This window comes from Elephantulus edwardii, unplaced genomic scaffold (genome assembly GCF_000299155.1).
Source record: "Elephantulus edwardii isolate Elephantulus edwardi_28Jun2011 unplaced genomic scaffold, EleEdw1.0 scaffold00166, whole genome shotgun sequence".
In the NCBI taxonomy this organism is placed as follows: Eukaryota; Metazoa; Chordata; class Mammalia; order Macroscelidea; family Macroscelididae; genus Elephantulus; species Elephantulus edwardii.
This window is the reverse complement of record NW_006399916.1, coordinates 431,161-440,948: the sequence shown is the minus strand read 5'-3', so window position 1 is coordinate 440,948 and position 9,788 is coordinate 431,161. Positions and strand designations below refer to the sequence as shown.

Below are 9,788 nucleotides of genomic sequence, written 5' to 3'. Positions count from 1 at the left end.
TGTATATTGAAACAGATGAGGGAAAGAACAGATTAGAAGTGATATATGATTGAGTATTATGGTTAGCACAGGAATCGAGAATTAAGGTTGCATAGAGAAGTGTATTAGGGGTGGGGGGTGAGGGTGGGGGGAAGGGACGTGGGAATTGTATACTAATGAAGGAATTTTTTTCTTTTTTTTTTTCCTCTGGAGGGGGAAGCGAGCTGGTGGGGAGGGGTGGGAAGGGAGAAAATTGCGGCAATGAATGAATGGAAGTCCAAAACCTCTGTAAAAAAAAACCCAAAAAAATAAAAATAAAAAAGTTATAAAAAAAAAGAATCACAAACCACAACTTTACACATGAATCTCACCGGATGGACAGCATAGGATCAGAATGACTGTATCTGTAGATGAAATCAATGGAAAAGCTCAATATCAGCAGTCAAAACCAGGTCAGGAGCCAACTGTGGAGAAGACACTCATGTCTAAATTCAAACTGAGGTAGAAGAAAATGAAAACAAGTCCATGAGAACCAAAATAGGATCTTGATTTGATCCCATCTGAATTTATAAATTATTTTTAAGAATGTGTTTGGAAGACTCTGTTCTGGAAAACAATGTGCTCAAATTTTGTACATAAACTAGTATAACAACAACAATAATAAAATCTATTATAAAAACAGGATAGATCTGAAGCATTGAACACAAATAACTGAAGGTAAGATGAGCTGTGGCATGACATCAAAGATATAATCCATGAAGAGAGCAAAAGGTCATTACAAAGACAGAGAAAAAGGGGGGGGGGGAAGGACATTAGAAGAAACCCTGAACATTAAACTTGAGCATAAAGAAGCCAAAGCAAAGGGAACAAATGTTGAAGTAAAAGAGCTGAACAGAAGATTTCAAAGGGCAGCTCACAAAAACAAAACAAAATATTATACTGGAATATGGAGGCACCTAGAATTGGAGGGGGAAAAAGAGAAGAACTTGCTCATCATTTCACAATCTGAAACAACGGAAAAATAAATTCAAGCATTGAGTTGCAACACAGAGGGATGCTACAGGCAAAATCTTGAATGATTCAGGAAGCATCAAAAGAATACACAGAATCACTGTACCAAAAAGAACTGGTGACCCTGGAATATTTCAGGAAATATCATATGATCAAGAGTCAATGGTACGGAAGAAAGAAGTTTAAGCTCCGCTGAAGGTATCGGCAAAAAATAATGCTCCAGGAATTGACATGACATGTTTCAAATGACAGATACTGCCATGGATGTGCTCACCAATCTATACCAGAAAACTTGGAGGAAAGTTGCCTTCTTGACTGACTGGAAGAGCTATATATTTGTTCCCACTCTAAATAAAGGTAATCCAACAGAATGTGGAGATTATTAAATAATATCATTAATATCACATATAAGCAAAATACTACTGAAGATCATTAAAAAATATCTAGAGGAGTGTCTAGAAAGGGGACTGTCAGATGTTTAAGCTGGATTCAGTAAGGTTGTGGCACCAAGGATATTATTGCCAATGTCATATGTATCCTGGCCTGAGAGCAGAGAATACTGGAAAAAATAGCTATTTGTGCTTTATTAAGACATTGCCACAAATGACGGTAATACATCAAAAGGGAAAAAAATGTGTTTCTTAGCATGGTTCTCAAAGTGTGCGGCAACGTGTTAACTATGCAAAGACATTAGAATGTGTAGATCATAACAAGTTATGGCTAACATTGAGAGGAATGGGAATCCCAAAGCACTTAATCTTGCTCATGCTATGTTGTTGCTGTTAAGTGCTATTGAGTCGAAGACAACTCATAGCAACCCTATGAACAACAGAGCTGAACACTTGTATAACTTTCATCATTTCTCCACATTCATAGAGTTTCTGGAGGCAAGCTATTTCAGAAGTGGATGCCACTCCTACTTCCAAGCTAGTTTTAATCAGGGAGTTCCACCAAACACTGTCCACCATGAGTAACCATTATCACATTTGACACATTAAAGTCACAGTGTTTAGCATCACAGCAACCATGAGTTACCTCTGTACAGCAAATGGACAGACCAGTGTTATGCCACTTAGAAGAATGTTTGACCATGACCAAAACAATTAAAACCAGACCTGAGTTCTACAGATTAAAATCACCCACCTTTGGCTTGATAGTATAACTTTCTATCCACTAGGCCAACAGAGTTCTGTCTATGTTGTTGTTGTTAGCAGTGAGAAGACATACAACACTGGGAATGTTTGCAATCAGGGACCTCTCCAAATTATTGAAGAACAATGATGTTAGGTTAAGGACTAAGATGTGCCTAATTCAGACCACGATCTTATCAATCACGTGCTATGTATCTGAGAGATGGACAATGAATAAGCATAAGAGAAGAAATACTGATGCCTTTGAGTTATGATGTTGTATAAGAGTATGGAATAGCCTATGATCTGTCCAAAGAACAAATAGGTATGTCTTGGAGAAGGTGAATCCCGGTTGTTCTTTGGAAGCAAGGATGGTGAAGCCTCATCTCACATACTTCAGGCATGCTGCTAGGAAAGGCTATTCCTTGAAGAACATCATGCTTGGGAAGATGGAGGAATGGCAAAGGAAAGGAAAACTAAGGGGATTAACACAGTGACTGCAGTAATGTGCTCGAGTGTGTCAGAGATTATGAGGTTGGCACAGGGTAGGACAGAGTTAAAATCTATTTTAAATAAGGTTGTTTGTTATGAGTCATACTTGACAACTCATCATCATCATCATAGTATAAGAATAAGTCAAATAAGACATTGTGGTGACTGAGTGGAAAGGGAGTATAGAATAAGATATCTAGAAGCATATGGTAAAAATATAGTTATCTCAGGCAAAGATTATTTCAGTTACAAATAACAGAACTCTTCAAAACCATCCTAAACTGACTAAAGGAAAATAAAGGAATGGGAATTACAGAACACTTAATTGTGCTTATGCAAAATCTATATCTTTGACCAAGAAGCTGTTGTCTGAACAAAGCAAGCAAATACTGCAAGATTTAAAATAAAGAAAAGTGTGCATAAAAGGCCATCATTTTTCTCCACCACTTATTCAATCCACATGCTGAGCAAATAATTCGAAAAATTGATCGAAGAAGAATGTGGCATCTATGTAGGAGGCAGACTCATCAACAACCTGCATCACACACATGATACAATCTTGCTGAAAGCAAGGGGGACCCAAGGCGCTTGCTGCAAAAGATCAGCAACTACAGCCTTCCATGTGGGTTACATCTCAAAATCAAGGGAAAAAAAATCCTCACCACTGTTTCAAGGGGCAACATCCTGATAGATGGGGGAAAGACTGAAATTGTCAACTATTTTATCTTGCTTGGACCCACAATCAACACCCTTGGGACCAGCAGTCAGGGGATCAGATTTATAGCACTGAAAAAGTCTGCTGTCAGGGAATTTTCCAAAGCCCTGATGAGCAATGATACCAGTTTTAAAACGAAAGTGTGTCTGATTCAAGGCACATTCTTTCCAATCACTTGCTATGCAGCTGAGAGCTGGAAAGTGAATAATGATGACAGAGGAAGAATCAATGCATTTGAATTGTGATGCAGGGAAAGAGTATTGAATATTCTGTGTACCATCAAAAGAACAAACAGATACATCTTGGAGAAAATGCAATCAGAGTAGTCTTTAGAGACAAGGACAGTGAAACTTGAACTCACATGTTTTGCACATGTCTTTAGAAGAGGCTATTTCTTGGAGAAGACACTTTGTTTGGAAAGATGGAGGGTCAACAAAGGAGAGGACACTCAACAAGATGGATGGAGACAGTGTTTGTGGCAATGGGCTCAAATGTGTCCAGGATGATAAGAATAGTACAGGATAGGATAAAGTTCAGATCTGCTGTTTACAAACAAGGTTTATATGAGTCATATTTGACTTAAAGACACCTAACAACAATAATTTAAGAATAGAGAAAAAAAATGTGTATGCACAGTTGAATGGAAACCCAGTTTGTTTTGTAAAACTTCACTCAAATCCCAGTAACAACAATAGCAATAGTAATAATAATAATAATAATAGAGCCATATGATGATGCCCTACATATCACTATCAGCTTTCTTTCTCTGAAGAGAGTCCCACAGCATTCTTCGGATAGCCTTTATCCCACACTCTCAGTCCAGGTGATTTGGGTGGAGTCGACACTAGGTGATGGAATGATATTTAGGCAATTAGGCATACCACCTCCTTAAACACAGCCAGCCAATTTTAGTAAATTATGAGACAGTTCTTTTTTTTAGAGTTATAACTCAACCCTTTTTAAGTCTCATCTGCCAATTTAGTGTTTTCCACCAACTTGGGGAACAGAAATTTTGACAGGCTTCAGTTTTTTGTTTAGGTGTTGCTTTTGTGGGAACTTCAAAAGCAGCCATTGCAGTCATTTTAGGTGCTTGTTCAGCCTTCTTTGCTTCCTCAGAAGCCCCAAAAGCCTATTCTCATTGAGCCTTTCTGACTTCAAACTATTGATTCCTCTCGGCCATTATATCTGCAAGAGATGCACCAGTGAGGGCCCTTGGGAATTTGATGGCACAACAGGTTTTCTTTTTAGTTTCTTCCAATTGGCCCTTTGTGTTCTCTCTTCTCTAGAGGACAGTCCAATTTATCTGCCATGGGTTTCTTTTGATAAAAGAGCGTTGACTCACATTTTTCATTAAGGAACTGGAACACCTACTTGTTGGTCCTGGCATAGTGCCTCTCGAGTCCAGGTAAACCTTGTACCTGCTGAAACTGCCCAGCTCAACTTTCATGGCTGTGACTGCAGGGGAACAGGGTTGTGAGACATTTCTTGAAAATTTTTAGGAAAAAAAGATACACTCTACTGAATATAAAAGTAGAAGGTTCTATGCCTGCTAGTTTCCAGCAGCCAACCTCCTACCCTGAGGGAAAAGTTTACCTAAGACTACTACCAACACAGAAGAAATTAGAGCCAAGGAATAGGTATATTATAGGGCCATCCTCAGGTAATCTTACAGAGCATTCCCTAAAATCATCATGGTAATGTTCGTGCTCAAGGCATACTAGAGTTGTTTGCTTGTTGATTCTTGAGAATACTTTGGACATCTCTTCATCTCAGGTAATCACTGGTATTCTGATGTTTTAGTTCCTGAAAAGCTGCCATATAGAAACACTAGCATGCATTAACCCACGCGTTGTCCAGCCCTTTATTGAGTTCCTCTCATCAAGCTCCTGGATTCCTGGTATGTATGTCCTCCTTAAAACTACATATCCCAGCATCAGCTCCGGGTCTTTTCTTCATTCTCCCTGGCATTGGTGTCACCCTGGGCTGAAATTCTCTGCATCCATTACCACCTAATTGGCAAGACTGCCAGGAGACTGAACACAGTCCTGCCAACATTGTCATGGTGGAGGAGGGGAAATCCAGACTTTTTCCACATCCATGTGAGGCACTATGGCCACCCTATCTATTTGATAAGTGGTTGTTGTTGTTGACTGCCTTCAAGTCGAACATGACTCATAGCCACCCTATGAACAAAAGGCCTGAAGCTTTTCTATAACTATCTTAATTTATAGTTATAAAAGTTCATAGAGTTTCCAGAGGCATGCTGTTTTTGATAAGTTGTGGACACCACTAAATGAGCATGTAGATACTGCCTATATGCTTAAGGGAATAGAGGACATTCTGTCAGCTATGTTGTAGTTGTTAGATACCTTTAAGTCAAATACAATATAGCTCTGACACACAGCTTTTCTGATTTTAAACTATGCAATGTTCTGCTGTTTGGATGGTAGCTTCTGGGGATGGTAGCTGTTGTTGTTATGTGCCATTGAGTCACCTGCGACTCATAGTAACCCTATGTACAACAGCCCTAAACCCTACCCTATCACTTGCCAATCTTATTGTCTCCCTCACACCTGTCCCCATTACCCCAGTGACTGAATCAATTCATCTCATTGAGGGTTTTCCTCTCCTGTGCTGTCCCACCACTCTCCCAAGCATGATGTCCCTCTCCAAGGGCTGATCCTGCCTTGCCACATGTCCAAAGGATGTCAGACGAAGCTTCAGAATTCTTGTTTCCAAGGAGCAGCCTGGCTTCACCCTCTCCAGGAAATTGTTTATTCTTCTAGCAGTTCATGTTATATCCAATACTCTTCTCCAGTACCACAGCTAAAAGGCATCAATTCTCCTTCTATAATCGCTAGTCATTGTCCAGCTCTATGATGTATAGAAAGTAATTGCAAAGACCATGGCCTGTATGAGGCACACCTTAGTCTCCAGACTGACCTCGTTGCTCTTCAATACTTTGGAGAGGTCTCTGACAGCAGACTTCCCCAATGAAATTTGTCTTTTACTTTCCTGGATTCTGGTACCAAAAGTGTTGATTGTAGAGCCAAGAAAACCAAAGCTGTTAACAATCTCAATCTTTTCACCATACACCATGATGTTGCCAATTGGCCCAGTGGTGAAAACCTTTGTTTTTTTGATGTTGAGCTTCAATTTATATTCAAGGTTGCAGTCCTTGACCCTCTGTAGCAAGCACTTCAAGTGCTCTTCAGTTTCAGCAAGCAAGGTTGTGTCATCCGAATAATGCAAATTATTAATGAGTCTACCTCCAGTCCTGATGCCACACTTCTACTCATACAGCACAGTCTCCTAGATAATCTGTTCTGCATATGTTGTTGTTGTTACGTACCGTCGAGTCGCTTGCGACTCGTAGCGACCCTATGTACAACAGCCCTAAACTCTGCTCTGTCCTGTGCCAATCGCACTGTCTCTGACACTTCCATCCCGATTATCCCAGTCACTGAATCAATCCACCTCATAAGCACAGTTAAGTGTACCGGCATTCCCATTCTTCTCAATGTTAGCCAAAGTTTGTAATGATCAAATAAATGCCTTTGCATAGTCAATAACACAGAAATAGACAATCTTCTGGTATTCTCGGCTTTCAGCCACGATCCATCTGACATCAGCAATGATATCCCTGGTGCCATGGCCTCCTCTAAACCCAGAACTTCTGAAAGTTCTCTAAAAAAATGTACTTTTCTAGCAGTTTTGGGTTGTTCTTTAGCAATATTTTGCTTGAATGGGATATTAATGATATTGTTCAATAATTTCCACATTCTGTTGGGCCACCTTTCTTGGAAATAGGAACAAATTTGGATCTCTTCCAGTCAGCCGGCCAAGCAACTGTCCTCCAAGTGTCTCTCTATAGCCTGGTGAGCACATCCACGGCTGCATCTGTTAGTTGCAACATGCCAATTTGTATCCCATTGATTCCCGTGGCCTTATTTTGTGCAGTGCCTTAAGTGAAGTTTGAATTTCTTCCTCCATTACCACTGGCTCTTGTTTATAGGATATTTCTTGAAATCTTTGTGCATCAACCAAGTCTTTTTGGTAAAGTGACTCTGTGTATTTTTTCCATCTTCTTTTAATGCTTCCTGGGTCATTCAAGTTTTGCCTATGGCATCTCTTAGTATTGTAATTTGAAGAATGAATTAGTTTTTCAGTCCTTTCAGCTTGAGAAATGCTGGCTGATCTCTTCCATTTCTATTTTCTGACCAGCTCTTTGCACATTCTGTTATACATTGCTTTGTCTTCTCAAGCTGCACTTTGAAATCTTCTATTCAGCTCTTTTGTATCATCATCTCTTCCCTTTGGTTTGACTTCTCAATATTCTACTACAATTTTCATAGCTTCTTCTGACATCCATTTTGATTTTTTCTTTCTCCTATGTCTTTGTAATGACCTTTAGTTCTCTTCATGAATGATATCCTTGATGTCATCCCACACAGAGTTGCCAGAATAGAAACTACAGCCCTTGCTGCAGCCTCAGCTATAGGGTGGTCACTGCTCAAAGTGCCCTACAATATGTTACAGATACTAAAATAGTGCCCCAAAGCAGGATCTAAGACTTGGAACAGAGGATTCAATTGGAGAGAAATGCCAGGTGACACAGACGAATACAGGATAGACTGATCTCCCAACTGTGTGAAGCAAGATGACAGGGTAGAGACCCTACAAAGAGTAGAGTGGTGAAATTGACAGGGTATAAGTTACTTTGGCAGAGGATCTGGGCTGACTGGAATCCTGAGAAAGCTGGGGATCCCTTTAAATACATAACCAAACAACTATGTCATCCTGATAAAACTGTGACAAACTGAAAAAAAAAAAACCCAAACAAAAAACTGTGACAAACTCATCTCTGAACAGCAACTATTTGTCTCTCTGCTGGGAAGATACCCACCGCCCCACCAGCTGAGCTTGACTAAGGGCTTAGCTAAGCCCTGGGCCCTGTGTTCAGGCTTCAGTCATTCAGTCAACCAAGTCATTAGGGACCAGAGCCCACACACTGAACTTGTAATACACTAGGCTCCTCGTAGTAAACAAAAGGTCCTGGCCTTCCCAGACACCCAGGCTAAGTGTTCTCTGAATTATGGTGATGTGAAGTTCAAGTGACTGCTAGGGCTCATTGATGGCTACAATAGAAGGACAGTAAGAGTCAGTATGTGGGACTGGTGCTACACATTGGGACACTACCAACTCCCAAATGTGAAATATGGAATGCCCCTTATACTGTGTGTATACTGGGAAGGGATATTGTAGCTGGATTATCCTTGGAGACCACCATGGAGGAATCCCTGCTTCAGTCCCAGTAGTTGAGTAAGGGGGAAAGCCAAATGGACCCTAAATAGTGTTGTTCCCTTACTCCCAGGAGGGTGGTTGTCATTCAGCAAAATTGCTTCCCGAGAAGACAGGGCAAGATCTCTGGGACTATGGAGCTAGTTAAGTTGGCATTATAATATGTCACATGATCCTTTCACTAGCAGCATCTGGCCAGTAGCAAAATTAAATGAGTCATGAATGATGACCTGTTTACAGGGTTAAGTGTAACTGTCTTTTTGGTGTATGCAGCTTTCTCTGACTGCTTCTCTACTGACCCAGGCGTTAGGCACCTGCCATTTTGTCCTACCTCTAGATAATGCCGTTTCATTATATCTTTTAGCCTTTCACCTTTACATAGAAGGGTGAACAATGGACATTTAATGTTTTGCCACAAGGGTGTTTTCCTAGTCCCACTATCAGCTATGGTTTAGGAACTTAAAATCTACTTACATGTTCACACCCCAAGGAGGTATATTTATTTCATTTTTGGGGGTGGGGGAGAAAAATTTGTATTTAGAATTAGTGAGCTGTACTCAGTTTATATTACTTCTATTTTGTTGGCAACATCCAAAGCATCATAGTCAGGATCAACTTAAACATAGGCTTTCTCTCCATCAGGCATAATCAAAGTATTGAGCTTAGCAACATCAATGCCTTGACATCCACAATGAACGCATGTGTGTTGTTATCTTCTATCTTCTTCATGGCTGACTCAGTGGTCAGGGAAAACTTGATGATGACATAATAGTCAAGCTTGTTTCTCCTGGGGGTGTTCTTCTGGGTGTATTTGAGCTGCCTTTGGAGTTTCAGCATCTTAGGCCACTGGAAGGTAGGTGATGTGTGGATCCTTTTTTTTTTTTTTTTTTTAGCTCTGGATGCCCTTTAAGAATGCCTTCTTGGCTTTTTATGCCTTTCTTTTGGCTTCAGTTTTGAGAGGAACAGTGGCTTCCTTCTTCACTTTTGGTGCCATCTTCATAAAAAGGCTATTTCATTATTTTGAACATATTATGTTAATCTCTGATTCTTTCCCTGTTTTACAAGAAGCTGCCCTTACACTGATCACCTATCTTAGAGAGTGAAGATAGACCATGAACAACTACAAACTTCACCCATTTGTCTCATCTGTGAATCCAGCC

General features: G+C 40.2%; 1 pseudogene; it reads right to left on the bottom strand.

The window, feature by feature from the left end:
• Nucleotides 1-4,305: 4,305 nt before the first annotated feature.
• On the bottom strand, nt 4,306-4,774 carry LOC102854999 (annotated as a pseudogene).
• Nucleotides 4,775-9,788: the final 5,014 nt, after the last annotated feature.